The sequence below is a fragment of the Uloborus diversus genome, chromosome 9 (assembly GCF_026930045.1).
Source record: "Uloborus diversus isolate 005 chromosome 9, Udiv.v.3.1, whole genome shotgun sequence".
Lineage (NCBI taxonomy): Eukaryota > Metazoa > Arthropoda > Arachnida > Araneae > Uloboridae > Uloborus > Uloborus diversus.
In genome coordinates, this window is record NC_072739.1 from 144,483,778 (window position 1) to 144,502,594 (window position 18,817).

The window sequence follows — 18,817 nt, forward strand, 5'->3', positions numbered from 1 at the left end:
TGCTTCACTGAATATTAGAAGGTCTAAATAAAAATTTAAAATGTTAATAACTAGAACTTTATCATTTTATAATAATAAAAATAATTTTGATCTTACAACGAAAAATTACAATATAAGTATCAATTTTTGAAAATTGCCTGTATTATCATATGCTTTATTCTTTGCGGTATTTTTTCATGACTGAAATGGACTACATGTGCTACTACATAGTTTAAATATTATCGGCTAGGTAGTGCTAAAAGCAGAATAAATACTTGACCGTTTCACTTTGCCCCACATTAACCTACTAATATTTATCTGCATTTCTAAATTTCAACATGCCTGGAGAAAACGAAGTCAGACAAGCTTATTTTTCTGAAACAGACAGAAAGGAAGCTGTTGCACTAGTGATAGACAAAGGTTACAGTGAAAGCATTCTATCCTTACCAAATGCTACATCATATAATGAGACTTTAAATCAATTTACTAATTTACAATCATCTAAATCGTTCTATCTCAGCCTCAAACAAACACACGGTAGATGTCGCTACAATGTGTCAAAATGACATGAAATTTACATTGTTTAAAGCAATGACTGATTCAAAAACCAAACGGCAACAATTATTCATATTTTAACCGACTTCAAAAACGAGGCAGTTATAGTTCATACCGGTTTTTTTTTTTTTTTTTGAGCAATCACGATTGCTTATTGCTTTTATTTGACTGTTTTTGGCGTGCTATCATTTTATTTTCCCGCCAGCACCCTCTGCCAGCACTACCGTCGACCGTCCGCTTCACGATGCTGCTCCTCTATCGAAGGCCATCTCCAGGTTGCATCCATATATTACACTTACACACACACACAAACACATACATACCCCTACACACAAACACCCCCCCCCCCCCTTACATAAACACACACGCCTACATACACACACTCGTGATTGCGAAAAATATAATTTGAATTCAAGATGTCAGAATTCAAATTAATTTTCCTTTTTTTTTTTTTTTTTTTTTTTTTTTTTTTTTTTTTTTTTGTCCATTCACAGTGTCATACCTAGTAAACCGATTTTCTCTTTTTAATGGATAGGGGATGGTTTAACTTAGGTCCCATAACTTTGTTTGACCATATTTGTTCTTTAGAAAAAAAGTTATGGGAAAAAACAGTACATTTTAAGCAATTTCCCTATTAAAAGATTAAATATTAAACTGCTTGTGACAAAAGTTTGGTGCCATACAACAGTGATATTGATAGTAATTGTAGTGATAATTTTGATTGAAGGCTTCTCTGAAGCAAGCATCAAGTTTCTTCAGTGTCATTGCTCTATAGTGGGGTAAACCTAACCTGGAAACGAGGTAATGCAGTGATTAGGATCTGCTTAGCCTTCATAATGCTACTATTTTTGGGGTTTGTCTTAACTATAGTAGTATTTTCGTCGGTATCAACTATGGCCAATAACTAAGTAAGGAGATACAGGATTGCATCACAAGCATCTTGTATGCTGTGAAATGTAAATTAGTTTGGAAAAACGTAATATTTAAATGGTTATCCTCATATAAATAATAGCCGATGATCAAGTAACCCACGTGATTCAACAATGAAACTCGTACCATGGCATGATAATTTGATAATATGTTTTGGCAATGTTTAACATGCAGAGAAAGGCTTTATTGTGACAAGCCTGAACTCGATCCGGCAACTTAAAAGTTTTACTGGTAAGACTGTGATTTCAGGGGAATGAAGAAACGAAAAAATGGTCAACAATGAACGCTACCCACTGGAGTTAGGGTTACAAAATCAACTATCAAAATATCCCCAAACAGGCAATGGTTTCGTTCAAATGTAGAAGCCATTTTCACTCGTCATACCTTGACGGGTGTCTTTTCAGTAATTAAATGAACACACAAATGAATTCCAGAGAGGGAAAAAGATAAATTTTAGTGCCAATCGCTTAAAGTTTAAGGCGTTTTTATAGTTTTATTTATTTATTTTTTTAGTATGGAGCCTTTTTCTGAAAAAAAATAAGGTGAAGTCTCGTTATAGCAACTTTTTACTATTTCTGAAATGCATTTACACTAAAAAGAATGAAATTAAAAAAAAATAGAACCGACTTCAAAATTGCTCTAAAAAATGAAAAATAATTTTATTCTTTAAACACCCCATCCATAATACTTTAAACACAACTTTTGAAGTTGGCCGAAAACGATAGAGAAAATCATTCACGGCCATAATTAAACTACAACTATAAAATTAACCAGACCCAGTTTCTTCAATACCAAATGCATTATGTATTGATGCCAGCATATTTTAGCAACGATATAAATGTTTCGTTCCTAACTTTGGATGATTTTCTGAAAAAAATATGACGAAGCATGGTTACACTGGATTTTACATTTTGTTTTTGCGCCAACTTCAAAAATCATGTTTAAAAGTATTATGGATGGTGTTTAAAGAACTAAATTATTATTTTACTTTTCAGAGCAGTTTTGAAGTATGTTCTATTTTTTCAAATTTTTACTTTTCCATGTAAATTTAGATTCTTTCCAAATTCGCTTACTCGAAAAAAATGTGTGTCATTGTCCCCATTTACTGGGGAAACAATGGAACAAAATTGCACTTTTTTTTTCAATTGAATGATTTTTTTATTTTTTTCTAGATAGACGATTACAATACCTAACATAGTGAAAAACATTGCACTATTTAAAATTAATTGTGTTTCTTGATAATAAAAAAAATATATGATTGAATTTTCGTGTCTCACTGTTCTCACTTACTGGGGGGGGGGGGGGGAATGAGACAAAATTCCATTTCGTTTTTTTTTCTTTTTTTAATTTTTTTATCAGTTGCGTAAATTCAGTTTTTTTAATCGACTTTTACAATACCTAATACAGTGGCAAATATTGAATTATTTAAAATTAATTTTGTGTTTTTTGATAATAAAGAAATGTGATTGAGTTTTTTTCTTTCACTCTACCTACTAGTGCCCTACATCTCTTATTCACTTGAGTAATTATACTCTTATTTTAAATACTCATCCTTGTTCAAACCTATCTTCAAAATAAAAATTTTTAAAAACTCTTTTAGAATTTAGCCCCTAAACTATAAAGACCACTTTACAGCTAGACTCTCATAAAGTGTTGATATAAAACTATATTGCCGAAGAACACGGAATCTCTATATATTTTTTGCTGCGAATGCTAACGTAAAAAAGAACTAAATGTAATGCACTGACCTCTTTTCCTGATACTTCCTGTCCTTTACGATGCTGAGCCGGATATCTGGAAGCTCGGTCATTTCCTTTCAGGTTTACTATTTCTGTCGTAAAGCTGAAAATCAGAAAACCTAGACTTGTACTTTTTTTTAACAATAAATATTATTTTATGACATTACTAAAATTAGTTACTCTAATGATTGCAATGCTGGTACCCTGGCAGGTTGAATACTAGTATTTCGGGCTATTTTTCAATTTCGTAAAACCTATAAGTTATGATGTAAAATTACAAAATATATGAAAGCACTATTTTATGATATTTTAAAATTAGTTACTACTAACGATTGCAATACCGGTGTCCTGATAGCCCGAGTACCGGTATTTCGAGTTATTTTGCAATTTCGTACGTTATGTAGTAAAATTACAAAATATGTGAAAGTACATTTTGGTATTTTAAAATTAGTTACTACTAATGATTGCAATACCGGTATACTGATAGCTCGAGTACCAGTATCTCGTGCTATTTCGCAATTTCGTATGTTATGAAATAAAATTACAAAAAACATGAGAGTACTATTTTATGATGCAGTGAAATCCCATTACAGCGAACTCCTAGAGACTACAAACTTTAAGATAAATAAATACCTTTGTGCTGAACAGTAAAGTAAAACAAACAACGTTAGAAAAGCACAGATTTGCCAATAACATTGTTATTGGCAAATCTGTGCTTTTTCTAACGTTGTTTGTCTTACTTTACTACAAACTTTGTTCGTTGCAGCGAAAATCAATAAATAAAAGTATCGAGTGTTTTCAGTACTATTTAGTATGATTATTCATGTTATCGAATTGATATTTAAAAAAAAGCTAACATATACGCGCACAACAAAATTTTAAGTCAGCATTTAATTTTTTCATAATGCTGCTTTTTTCGTTTTATTTCTCCAGTTATTGCAAAACTGTGATAGTTCATGTTTACTTTTTTTTTAATATTACAAACTATTAACATACCGGTCTTATTATAAACATTTCATCACAACATCTGTTTCTTTATTTTATAAATGTCCATTATACAATTGTTTATTTACTTATTTTGTTTTTTTTTTTTTCTTTTTACTTGATGTTTTTACTTCCTTTTACAAAAAAAAAGGAAGTATTGTATTCGCGAAAAAAATTTCACTCAAAAATCGGCCTTAATTTCTATTTTGCTCACCCCCGAATGAATGTTGGTTTTTTTTTTCGACTCGACCACACGTGGATATATGCGTGGATAGGAACGTACAGACACCCGAAATATCCATTTTGACGATCCCCGAGTTAATTACAACGAGTTTTCTCGTGACGTCTGTATGTACGTATGTGTGTATGTGTGTATGTATCTCGCATAACTCAAAAACAGTATGTCCTAGAAAATTTAAATTTGGTACGTAAACTCCTAGTGGGGTCTAGTTGTGCATCTTTCTTTTTGGTTGCATTCACATGCTCCAAAGGGGATCTTTTGCCCCTTTTTGGGGGGAAATCATTGTTAATTTTGATGTAAACTCAAGTGGTGTTATAATTTGGGGGACACTTGGCGATATATCGCTAGTCGTTTGGTCGCCAAGTTTTGTCGCCAACTTGGTGACAAATTTGGCGATTTTTTTTTTTTTTAAATCTGGTTTCGATTTGGCCAATGTTGGTGATATTTAGAGAGAAAACTATTAAATTACATTAAAATTGCCAATAATGAGGAAATGACATTAAATTGGAGTAAAAGGAAGTCATGGGATGCACACATCAGCTCGTTTGTATAAAGTGTGTAACATGTTAATGATACGGGTACATATTTTTGTTCTATTTTTTATCTAGGCACCAGGTTGAAAAAAATACCGAAATCGTTTCTTTGATCCCGTACTGCAATCAATAGTTACTACAATCAGATAATATAATAATAAATAGGGCAGACTGGGGCACATTTACGAGGATTTATTTCAATGAATTTTCTAATTTTTATGTTTGAGTCTAGGAAATTTTTGACTTTGTGGTTTTATGAAGCAGTTAATGAAGTCAAAATTTAGAAATTCAGTTGTTGCTCAGCTTGTGTTTTTAACCGTAAAAAAAATGTTTTTTAAGTCCAAGTCGGTTGCGTAAACTTGCCTCGAAAACGGGGCAAGTTTACGCATCGAGTGGGGCACGTTCACGCATAGTAAAAATGATACCAAATAGTAAGTGAAATAGATATTTAACCAAATTTAAATATTTTATTTCTCATAAAGTACTTTAAAAATAAGAAAATCACAAATAATTAATTAAAGATCATTTTATAGGCTAAACTAAAATCATAGGACTTATTGCTGATTAAAAACAGAAACTATTTAATCATCTTCTTCATCACTGTCAGATTTTACAAACAAAAATAAAGTATTTCTTTTCGCACACTTTCGCATACATGGTATTGCGTTTTGACATCTAAGATGTTGAACGTTGTCTTGTCTTTTTTTCGATTGGTTGTGTGCTTTCAAACAATAGATGCAAGCGCAATTCTCTACTTCGTTAACAGAATCGTTCACTAATTTCCATTTTACAGAGTGTACTAACTTCTCCCTGTCGCAGGTTTCGGTTTCATACTTTTTTTCTTTGATACCTTTTATTTCTGATTCAATTGAAACTTGCAAATTTTAAAGAAATTTTTCGTTTTTGTTTTGTTCTGCCCATTTTGTTTCTTTTCTTCGTAATTTCTAACTGCTCTTGCCTGAGGGCTTCTTTAATCGGAGTATCAGTAAGGATTGTGAGCATCCTCTTTTTTATCCTTTCCTGGTTCCTAAGTTTTAGTCCTACTTTTTCAAATGGTCTCCGTTGGGGTAGTCCATATGTGATGATGTGAAAGGCTTACTTTGAAAAATACTTGATTATTGATAAGCCTTTTCATGGGTTTGACACCTAACGTGGTTTTGCGTGAACATAATATCTTACCATCTTTAGAATAAAGAAAATGTATCAGGGGCTGAATAGTGTATAATTTTAAAGCTGAACAAGCATTAACACATCACTCTATGATTGTAAGCTATAAGATACGAATCTTTTACTTAATTTGAAATGAATGGTTATTTTTGAAATTAAATAATCTGAAAATACTAAAGGTTTGAGACATTACAGAGAGAAAAAAGCGTCCGAGACCCGTTTAGAAGTAAGACAGAGTAGTAAGACACAGTAAGAACGTGCGCAAATGTGCCCCGATGAAAACGCGCAAACGTGCCCCGTCGGCAAGTTTTGATTTATTTTTTAATGTGCAACAAAATTTAATAACTTTTCTGTGCACACAAATATAATTCTCAGAAAATGATGAAATTCTGCCCATTTTTATATATTTATTTGTTCTTAACAAAAATAATTTATTCACAATAAGTTTCAAAATGTTCGACATAAAATTTACTCGACTTGATAGAAAACAGATTTTCCTATCCGTATGCCAAACCAAAGCTCGACTGATACTCAAAAAACATGTGAGAATATTTGCTAGGAAGTAGCATCAATCTCATATGACTGTTGGTGCTTCTCTACATAGTATAAAATGAAGTGTCCAAAAAGCGTCTGTTTGTTTGAACTCGCAAAACTCGAGAACTACCCGGCCGATTTCGCTGAAATTTTCACAATTTGTTCTTTAAGTCCTGAGAAGGTTTGCAGACCAGCTCGAAAAAAATTCGATGAATAGTTCTTTTTTTATTCCAATTTAGGCCCAATTTTCACATAAATTCCCGAATATGGGGGTTAAAAATTACTCGCAATTAGTAATATTATATATCGTTGGAGAGGGAAGAATTTTCCGCGTTCTACGCAATTTGTTCCAACGCTCTAACTTAATTGCGGCGGGAGTTATTTACGTTTTTAGCTCGAATTTGTTTAGGCTTAGCTGAAATTTAAGCACTACTTTCTTCATTAAATTTATCAATAAAAAGTGAATGAATTTTCCTACAGTTTTCGTTTTGACACCATTGAAAAGAGCTACCTTTTTTACTCCAGGTCTAACTCGACCTATGGTCGGAAGTTTAATTCTCTATCTCCATTAGAAAAAAAGTTACAAGCGAATTAAATGAAGTTCAAAAATCTGTTCTCTATTCAAGTTTTTAACCATTTTATTTTGCGTTTCCACGGTAACGCTTTTTGAATCCATTGTTTCCATCTTTCTCAATTTCAATTCTGAAACTTATTTTATTTTGTGTTTCCATAGTTACGCTGTTAAAATCTATCTTTCGCATTTTAATTTCTTAAAAGTATTTTAATATCTGTCGTCATTGTTTAAAGCTGAAATTTAGCATGACGATTTTTTTTTTCTTTTATTTATGCTTGATTGTTGAATATACGTCACTTGACACAATTTTTGTTTTCAAATTAGACCGGGCAAAGCCGGGCAACGCAGCTAGTCAGTTATAAATCGTTTTCGAAAAAGGGCACTGCGTAAACGTGCCCCGGTCTACCCTAAAATATTCAGAATTTTTTCGAAACACATGTATTCAATAAAATAAGCAACATGTAATTGATAACAGCAATTATTGGGCTGTAATTTTGTGTCCTTTTCCATATTTTCTCATATTATTTAGGAAAGAATGAAGTATTTTGAAATTTCATATGCGTTCTAGCCGGCGAGAATGATTTTAATATGAGATCCGGCCATCGGGCAGAAAAAGGTATGGGGCCGCACAGGGGCGGTATTTCAGCATTACATTTGGGGGGTCAAGATTCTTAAATATGTACTACCACAGTGCGGTACCAAGCACACATTAGCTAACAGGAAGTGGTCATAAAATCAGTTTAATATGAATAAAAATAAGTGTTTAGAAATAATTAAAATTTTGATTCTTTTTCTAATAAGTTATACAAAACATCTCGATACAAAAGTTTTTATACCTTTTGGAAAAGTTTTAATGCATGATTTTTGGAATTCGGAAGAGCAGGGAATCGTGTTACTAATATATCAATGCCCAGTGTCGTACTGTTTTGCTAGTACAGCAAAATATAAAAGATGGTGGAAAAAGCTCATGCCCTTTAGCATGTATGACTTCGTTTGAATATTTTGCCCATTGTGCTTCGAAAATAATTCCCTAACCTCCTGAGACATAAAAAAATCTTTCTCTACTAGCTAAGATAATTGAAGTAACAAAGTGATGTATGAAAACACTTTTTATATCTTGCTCTTCAAAATCACCCAGGACAAATTTAAAAATTGTGAGTTGCTTAATTTTTCATCAGTGAATAATCTAGTCTCTTTGGCGCTCTCAGCTTCAATGAGATGTCATCTGCCTCCAGCTCTGTTATTCACTATTCAAGACTGATGAGCCCATAACAAGGACGAAACTGCAGTCTCTGGATGTGATAACCAGTCTGTCGCTATATTGCTTGTAATTTTTCATGCCTCGTGCTAAAAATTTTACTCATAACTGAAACATTTTATTTTTCGTTTCAAAAATCCAATCCAGATAATATAAAGCCAACCATACAGAAAAATAATTATCATTAAATCTTGTGTTAATTTCATTCGAAACTGAATCTATTACTTCACACAAAATTTAAAAAATCAATATTTGACTTCATATCATCAGGTGGATTTTGGTCTTTTTTTAAGTTTCACGCTTGATTGAAACACACATCTATGTAAAATCTATTTTCTGTTTCAATTGTAAATTGAACTATGGTAGTGTGGTGCACAGATCAGTTGTAGATTGAAGTGTGGCTTGAATAGTTCGAAAATTAAGGGTAACGGATTGAAGATGTTTTAATAGAGTAAAGTATTTTTCAAAAACTTTCCTCAGTACAAAAAAATTGAATAAAACTTCAAGCAAAGTCAAACATGCTGAAAGGCATGAGTTTTTTCATCATTGAAAGAATCGTTTTGTAATAATTCTTCCAGTCGTCAAATCACTGCTTTGAAGTTATAGAGAAATATTTTTATGGTTTTAACTCTTGAAAACCATTTTGTGTCACTCCGAGCTTGCATATACGCATAACAGGTATTTTTTGATATGTTTTTTTTTTTAAATTCAATAATCACATGCATTTTTAAGAAGTTTTTTTTTTGAAAGCATATAATGCATTGAGCAGCTGAACCGTGTTTCTAGCAGAAGAAAGCGGTGGACACTCATTAAATAAATATACATTAAAAAATGAGCTTAAAGTGAATGTAAAATGTCAAGAAATTTTTCTTGTGAAAACCATGCAGCCACACCACTTTGTACGAGCCTCTTATATTGAACATACCATCGTTACACTGGGCACACAAGTATGAAATATTTAGCCTATATGAGAAAATGTCTTCTTTAGTTAATAAAATTAGCCATGGTTCTCTATCAGTTTTCTATGTTCTGAAAAGGCCGGAAAATACTTCAAGAACTCCTAAGTCATTATCCAAATAACGAAAAATACTTTTTATAGTCTGGGAATGTGTCGAGTTTCATCAAATAGTTACTGAGAACCAGCGAAATTTCTTTTAATAAACATTGATTTCCGACTTACATGAATTGAATTCACCCATTTTCTATCATTCTGCGCAAAAAATTTGGGGGTGCGACCGCCCCCTCTTGACCCCCCTATTTGCCGCCCCCTGGGGCCGCAGGTTTAAACCATTCCTTGGTTTTAAACAAAACAAATATCAAATACAAAGGGTTTTAAGCAATAAATAAATACCTTTGTGCCGAGGAATAACAGGAAATATCCAACGCACAAATACACAGATTTCAGAATACACGTGTTTCGGGGTTTCAAGGAACCCCTTTTTCAATTCAAAGGTGTGAGCTTCTAGATGTAAAGACACCGAGTAAAAGCTGTAGCCCAGTAAAAAGCCTAGTAAAGACACCCAGCTTTTAGTGGGTGTCTTTACATCTAGAAACTCACACCTTTGAATTTAAAAAGGGGTTCCTTGAAACCCCGAAGCTCGTGTATTCTGAAATCTGTGTATTTTTTCTAAACAACGTTGGATATTTCCTGTCATACAAATGCTTTTATTTTCCTTTAAACGAAAACATGATTTGTAAAATGCCTAAGAATTAATTGCAAAACCGAACTGTCCATGACATATCATTCGAACACAATTTTAGAATCATCCAAAATATTGACGATCAACTGAAAAGTTTATGTTTTGAGTTTAAAAAAAAAATATGAACAGATCTTCTTAATGTGATTGGTGGCTATTTTCTCCCGTGAAATCGATTTATTTAGAAATATCACAACCAATCCCAACTCGGAGATCCTATAAATCAAGATGTCAAAATAGTTTTGATTTTTCCCCTCCACTCTTACGTATCTTGATTAATATCAGATAAATGTTGGTGAGGGATGAGAGGAAAAATCCATTTGATGAAATTGTGTGCGGTCAGCCATGGTACATTTTATGTTATTACTTCGAACTGAGGACCTGCGGGATATTTCTATTGATTGTCGATGACATCTATTGAAATGTTTGACGGGTAAGAGTGATAAAATTTTTCAGGGTAGTATCTCAAACTTAAGTAACGCATTTATTTCCAAATTTTCTTAAATTGATTAAATTTTTCAATGTATCATATTTTGGGACATTTTGCATTTGAAGTTTTGTTGATATTTTTGCTTTAACCTCACGTGTCAGAAGTTAATTAACAAATTCAATCAACGCATCGCTTAAAGATTATAATTTAAAATTTTTCATTTCCTGCAATGAATAGATCTAAAATGACTCAATAGATAGATAACTAATCATTTAAGAAATGTTATAAAAATTTACTATTAACATAGCGTCATCCCATTTCCTTTGATTTTACAGACTTTCTCTTCAACAAAAGAAGATTATTTTTACTTACAGAAAATTTATCGAAAACTTTAGCACAATTCTTCGTTCAAAAGGAGGAACAAAAATGTAAATGCAATTTGGCAAAATGTATGATTTCAAATTTCTGCAGTTTTTGAACAATCAAGATTTGTATATTGATTTCACTTTGACGGGGTCTGATACTTTTCCCATCTATTGACTTTTGCTATTGGTTAATATTGGCCTTTTGTTATTGGTTATTGGTTAATTCATTCCTCACGCCGCACTTCGTCCATTACGGCGTGAGGAATGAAGTTACTTTTCTGGAAATAAATATTATCGTCTGTTTTTTTGCACTCATAAATGCAATTCTTACATTAATAGATTTTTTTTTATTTATTTATTTTTTTTCTTTTAATTTACTTTTTTTTACTTTACTCAATGTTATATTTTTACAGACGAAGAAGCTCTTTGCATTTTTCTTATTATTTTATTTGTGTATTTATCTATTTATGTAATTATTTTTACGTATTTTTATTTATTCAATTCTTTAATTATTTCCTTATTTATTTGCCGCCAACTTGGCGATAAATTTGGCTCTTTTCGGCCTCTATTGACAATATTTAGAGAGTTAACCATTGAATGACATTAAAATTGACAATATTAGAAAAATTAATCTGCATAAAACTTTTTTTTTTTTTGCTTAGGTTTGCAATAAACTTGTGGTGAAAATATTTGAAGTGTTTCTTTGCTTACTCCTAGTGCAAGACACTATTACCATTAAATTAGCGTAAAGGGTAGCCATGTGATGCATACATCAGCTCGTTTTAGTTGATTTTAATGAATAAAACAATATTGCCTGCCTTTACTGTATATGTAGCCTGTTTTAGGAATTTATTTATTCATTATGGTATCAAATCATATTATAAAAATATAAATATCGTGTCGCAGAAATCGATGAGATCATTGAAACCTTATGATGTAGAGAAATCGGGAGTGAATTTAATAAGCGATGTTTTAAAATTTCAAGCAGAGGCTGAAATTGATTGAATGCTATAGTTTTCAAGAGATAAAAATAAGACAGAAGTTGCCTTTATACAAATTTGTAGTACAATATTTTTGCAATTTGAGTAGGTGCCCCAATGGTAGAGGTATAGTTTGATACCTTATACTTGATTAGTTGCAATACTGATAAGAGTTTTATTTGCCATAGTATTAACAATAGTGAATGCGTTCTACCCGAAGTGCACAATTACTCCCCCCCCCCCCAACGGAAGCTGAAATTCTTATGGGGAGCGCTTCGTCTGCGAAGTATAGTGAGGAAGTGATTTTTTTTTTTTTTTCAATTTATTTATTTGATACGTAGTTAACTTATGCATATTTAATGTACACTCTGTATTTGGTGTATTGAGCAGTATTTCGGCGATACTTTGTACTAGTGTAAGCAGTGTTGGGAAAATGAAATATAGCATCTTGGTACTACTGTTCTTTATTTAATTTTCTGGCTTTTATTGTATTTTTAGTTTCAAGAGAACTCGATATTGTTTAAAGCGCGTGTTCTATGGTTACCTTCTGCTTTGGTTGTTTTCTGAAAAATTTTTCATTTACGACAGACGATATGGATGTTTGAAAATTTTAAGGGATCCGGGACACAAAAATCGTCAAATTTTTCACATTCTTTTTATCATTTCAAAAACGAAATCTCAGCTTAAAATGACGTTTGAATCTTGTGTCCATCTTAATTAAAACGAAAGCTATATTTATTTTTGTTGCATGCGTTTAATAATGATTGTTCTTAACTTTAAAACTTTAAACGCGTTTTTCTCCATGATGCAATTTCTCCCCATTTTTTGCATTAAAATTCTTATAAGCTAAGAACTGATAAATGTAAAGTAATGAAATTTGGAGTATATCTTTTTCAAACAGTTTACTTTAATTTTTATTCAGAAAATTTGAAAAACAAAAACATTTACTGCAGAAAATGTGATTTTTTTAAAAAAGTATCGCAGAATTTTTCGAATTTTTTCTTCAAATATTTTCGATTTTTTATTGAAATAATATTTTTTAAGTTGCCGAATAAAAAGTAAAGCTCAAATGTTTGAGCATAATTTTGTTAAAAGAATTTGAAAGTTGTCCAAGAATGTTTTGAGTTATTTAAAAAAAAAATTAATTAATTAAAATTTTTCAAAATAATATTTATGTTACGATTTTGCTTATTTAATAAATGATGATTCAGTGCAAAAAATTTCAAAACTCTAAACTGTTTAATATTTTTTTTTTCGAAATGTGTCTCAGACCCCTTTAAGCATTTTCTAATAATTAGAATGACCGTTACTTTATCAGTGGGAGTATATGTTTTCATGACACTTTTGTATACACTGGTAATTCAGAAACGAATCTTCATCTAAAGTGTTAAGAAATCTAAAACACTTCACAAATATTTGCCACAGAAAAATGTGCTCGTCAAAATATTTCTTTTTTTTCCCCCGCAAAACATTGAACAAATACCATAAAAAAGGGCATAAAATACCGTAAAAAAAACCTTCCTATATTCACCCGTAAATTGAGTTTGACAATCTCCTTTCGCATTTTGAAGAACCTGCATGAAATTGAGTTCCGGATTTTCGCCGGAACTTATTCCCCGACAAATGACGTGCTTTTGCGCTCTGGGATTGCCAATGCAATAGGAAACTAAATTTTCCATTTCGCCGCAAGGGAACTTTTCCCACCACATTTCTGGATAGAGGATTTTATTTTCTGCTCCTCTCCAGGTGTCGGTAACTTCATTTAGGGCTACATATAAACTCTGTGATAGATGCTGCGGTTGTCCAAATTTATGCGTCTCTGTGATGCTTTCCGCTCGGAGGGCTCAAGTCTAGTTGAAATATAGTGATTTCAAGTAACAGAACTCTTTTGTGAATGTCATAGGGTAAATGTGGTGAACTTATTAACATATTTATGTCAAGATTTGACCCACTATGACTCCGTATTGACTCTAGTATTTTTTCCAGTGATTGACTTTAAAAAAAAATTCAAAACGTTATATCAGATATGCAATGAAGTTTTAAATCTAGCAGTGTTGGTCATATAATTTAAGAAACTTAATGCCTAAAATGCAAATGAAGTTGCTGTGAAAGCAAGGTTTTTTGTTATTGGACGTTTTTGGTCTGGAACTTTTTCTGTAAAGTTCTGTTTCAGTACAGTTTATTACGTAATTTGTAGATAATAAACCTTACTATAGAACTTTATTTTTTTACTTTATTTCTTTGTTTTTTTTGAAAATATATTTTTATTATAATGAACTAGCTATGAGGGCAAGGTTTTTCGTTATTAGACTTTTTGGTCTGAAACTTTTTTCTGTAAAGTTCTGTAGTAAAGTTTATTATAAAATTTAAGAAACTTTAATACTTGAAATGTAAATGAAGTAGCTATGAGAGTAAAGCTTTGCGTTATTGAACGTTTGTAGTCCTGAACTTTTTCCGTGAGTGTAATAATAAAAAAACTCTTAACATATGATTTCAAAAACATTATCCAATACGAATCCTAATCGCTCCATAATTATTTTACCAGTTTTCTTCTGATAAATCATAATACAGTGGAACCTCGTTTTTCCGGACCCTGCTTACCCGGTTCTCCGGTTTATCCGGCATGGAACGTACAATGAAATATAGTACTAATTTAACTATAGAGCGTCAGTCCGACACCACCGTAGCTGAGCAATAAATGATAAAGTTTTTGTGAGTAACAATCTTATGTAGTTTTGTTACAAAACATTGTTTTTTGCTACACTAAATAAATCCACTACTAATAAATCTACTTATTCAAGAATGTGTTTTGCTTCCTTTCTGTACTATTTGGATTTTCGTTTATCCGAATTGCCTTTGTCCAAGTTAGTCCGGATAAACGAGGTTGTACTGTAATTTATCCAAGACTTATCAAAAATGCACCGAAATTTGATTCTAGTAAATATTCTTAGATTATTTAAGAAACACAATATTTTAAATGTAATTAAAAGAACTTTAAGGACAAGAGTTTGTATTCTTGAACTATGGTACTGGATCTTCAGTTTTTTTCACGGGTTAATAAAGAAAACATACATATAAACATGTGATTTTCAAAGTAATCTTGATTACGAATCATCACTGACCCTCAATAATTCGACCCGATTTTCAACTCATAAATCGGAGTAATTTATAGTAAGTCATCAAAAATGCAATGTAAAGACAATGCGATAAGTAATATTTAAAGTTTTAAAGATCATAAATGCTAAAAATGCAAATAAAATTAGTTTAAGAGCAAAAAGTAGAGTTTCTGAACTTTTCTATTTGGGCCTCAAATTCCTTTCTTGATTTAATGACACAAATATAATAAGCATATGACTTTCGAATTATTAATCATTTCGAATCCTTGTCAAATTCCAAATTATTATATAATCCCTTTTCTATTACATATAACAGTTAATCCAGAAGTTTTTACTTCCTTTTAAATAGTAAAGGAGGTATTGTATTCACGAAAAAAAAAATTCACTAAAATATCGGCTTAAATTTCCATTTTTGCTCACACCCGAATGAATGTTGAGAGGCTTTTTCGGCCCGACCGCACTTGCATACGTAACCCCTAAGATCGTATGGACACCCGTATGTGCTTATGTGTACGTATATGCTTATGTGCGTATGTATCTCGTATAACTCAAAAATGAAATGACGTAGAAAGTTGCATTTCAGTATGTAAATTCTAAATGGGGTGTAATTGTGCAGCTGCTCTTTTGGGTGCATTCAGATGTTCCAAAAAGAGTCTTTTACACCCTTTCGGTAAAATTAGCGTTGATTTCAATGCAAACTCAAGCGATGTTATAATCTGACGAATACTTGGCGATATATCGCCAAGCTTTTGATCGCCAAGTGATGTCCCAAACACAGCTATATATCTCCAATTTAGCGAAAAATTTGGAGGGGGGGGGGTCGAATCTGGTTTGACGCTATAGGAAGTATTTAGAGAGTTGTCCATTTAATCAAGTTAAAATTGTCGATATTGTGAAAATTAATCACTGTAAAACGCTTTTTTTACACAGGCTAACAAAGGCAAAAAAAATTTTAAGTGCTTCCCTGCTTAATTCAAAGCACTAGGAGGGAAATTAGCCATGCTTCGTCTTTTCTCTTTTTTGTAATGGGCGCCCATAAGTGCACGCACCTTTTTTTTTTTGTGAGTTATTAAAAACATGGATTTTTTAAATGATGTAAAAAACAAGGTAGTGTGGTTTCTACGTCAGATTTCTAGAAGTGCAATGACGTATCATGTGTAGCGAATATTGTTCAATTATTCAAGAAAAGCAAAGCTTAAGTTGCAAATAAAACATCTTCAAAGGCTAGGATTTGCTATTATGAACTTTGATACTTGATCTTGAATTTCTTTCCTGGTTTCAATAAACTAAACGTGGGGAATATACATTGCTGGCCAAATTATTAGACTAAAGTCTTTTGTTTTGTTTTTTGTACACTATTTGTAAAAAAGTACTATTCATTTTACTGTTAAAGTACAGTACATACTGTACACTGATTATTACGTTATTTTAGTATAAGTTAATGTTTGCAGGTGGCAGCACTGTCTGCTTTGTTTATGTTCTTTGTTTATCTACCTAACAGGAACATAAACTCAATCAGCTTAAACAGTTCCCTAGTTCTTTTTATTAGTGTGTTCTGTTATATTTAACGCTAGTTTTAGGTTATAAGTGAGTATGTGTATGTGAGTATATATAATAGTGAGTAAAAATAATTTTTTACCTCCTTTTTTAAAAAGTTAAGAAATGGTGTAAACCTCTTGAAAAGTATGCCAAAAAGGCTTAAAATGCTCATCAAAAACAAGGGAATGCATGCTAAATATTAGATAATTATTTCACTGTTCGTTAATGTGTCTATAGTTATTTAATTAATAAAGAATTTGCTTTTAAAACAGTCTTAGTCTAATAATTTCGCCAGCACTGCATTAACATAATGGCTTTCAAATTAATAACCATTATGGTCCTCTTTGAATCCCAAATAAATTCATCAGTTTTCAACTTATTGTTATAGTAGGTGTGTGTGCGTGTATGTGTGCGTGTGTGTGTGTGTGTTGAAAATTTACATATAGATAATTCATTCATCAATGTTTTGTTCTGCGTCTGTTTATCCATGCAGAAAAGCATCAATATTCATAAATTCATTGTTTAAGAAACATATTTTACAAACGATTTGTCCAAATATGTATGAGGAAACTCTCAGGTTATTGTGTTACTTATTGAGAAAATCGGCGCAGAAGCAAGAATGCACTTATTCAATTTGATTTTAGACTTAGCGTCAAATTTCCGTTTAAAATCTAATTTGTATTTCAATGGTTAAATTCAACAATGGAAACAAACACTTTGGGAATACATAAACCTTTTCAAACCTTCTAAATAGTTTAAATAACATATGAATATACCTTTCATTAAATTCAAAATGTGTTAAGAGCATTCAGTTACCTTTATGGTTTAGCATAATCTAATAGTTCTAAAGGAATTCTTACTTAAACTTAATTATCAGTTGAGGATTAAGTCATGCACAATACTTTTTTAGGGAAATCTAACTTCTGACTCTATTTTTATAAGAAACTATGATAATGCGAGATTGGAGTTGAAGTATTGTAAAGTTATTATAGCATTTCAAAGCTATTACGTATAAAAGAGGAAACTTTTGTTATATGTTTATTCATTGTTTCGTAAATGATCCCTGTATCAATAGATTTCGAGTTAAATAATACTAAATGAAAATATTTAATGTATTTTAACCGAATTGCTTAGTGACTGTATATATGAATAATGTACCTACAATGAAGCAAAAGTACAATTTTAAGCTGGTATTTCTTTTAATTTCAGACTCCTAAAGGAAATGGCGAACCGAAACTAATGTTGAATACTTCATGACTTATAAGTTCGTTTAATTTATTGTTCAACTTATGTACGTTTCACTAACAAAATCAATACAAAATGAAGCTTGTAAAAGTTATATTTGTGCAAATACAAGGTGCGTCTGAAATGTTCGGTGAATGGAAGCATTAAACAAATATAACAACTCATGGAAACAAAAAAAAAAATTATTAACCTTCAAAGTAACATTTTTTGGCCAGAATACACTTTTGACATCGTTGATAAAGTTGCTGGAATAAATCAGCGAAAGCCTCTTTCGGGATCGATAAAAGAACCGATATCATACGTCGACGAATGGCTGGTATGCTGCAAAACGTGTGCCCTTTGGAACCCTCTTGAGGCGGGGGAAGAAAAAGAAGTCTGCATTCGCCAGATCAGCCGAGTACGGTGGATGTGTAAAGACAGTTACACGGCGATGGACAAGGAAGGTGCGTACACGGAGCGCAGTATGGGGGGCGAGCGTTATCATGGAACATACACCACTTTCTAGTCTCGAACAACTGTGGGAGAACACGTTGAACGCGCAGTAACATGCGTTTTAAAACGGATTTGTAGAATTCGGCATAAACCGTTACTCAATTGAGCAATCACGATTGCTGATTGCTTTCATTTGACTGTTTTGATGTGCTATCATTTTATTTTCCCGCCAGCACCCTCTGCAGCATCACCGTCGACCGGCTCCTCACGATGCTGCTCCTCTAGCGAAAACCGTCTCCAGGTTGCGTCCATATCCTACACACACGAGCATACATACACAACCACACACACACGCACACACACATACACACGCAAACACACATACACACGCAAACACACATACACACGCAAACACATGCACACACGTACACACACACAAACACATACACACACGCATACATACAGACACCTACGCATACACACACACACCTCCACATACACACACACGCATACACACAA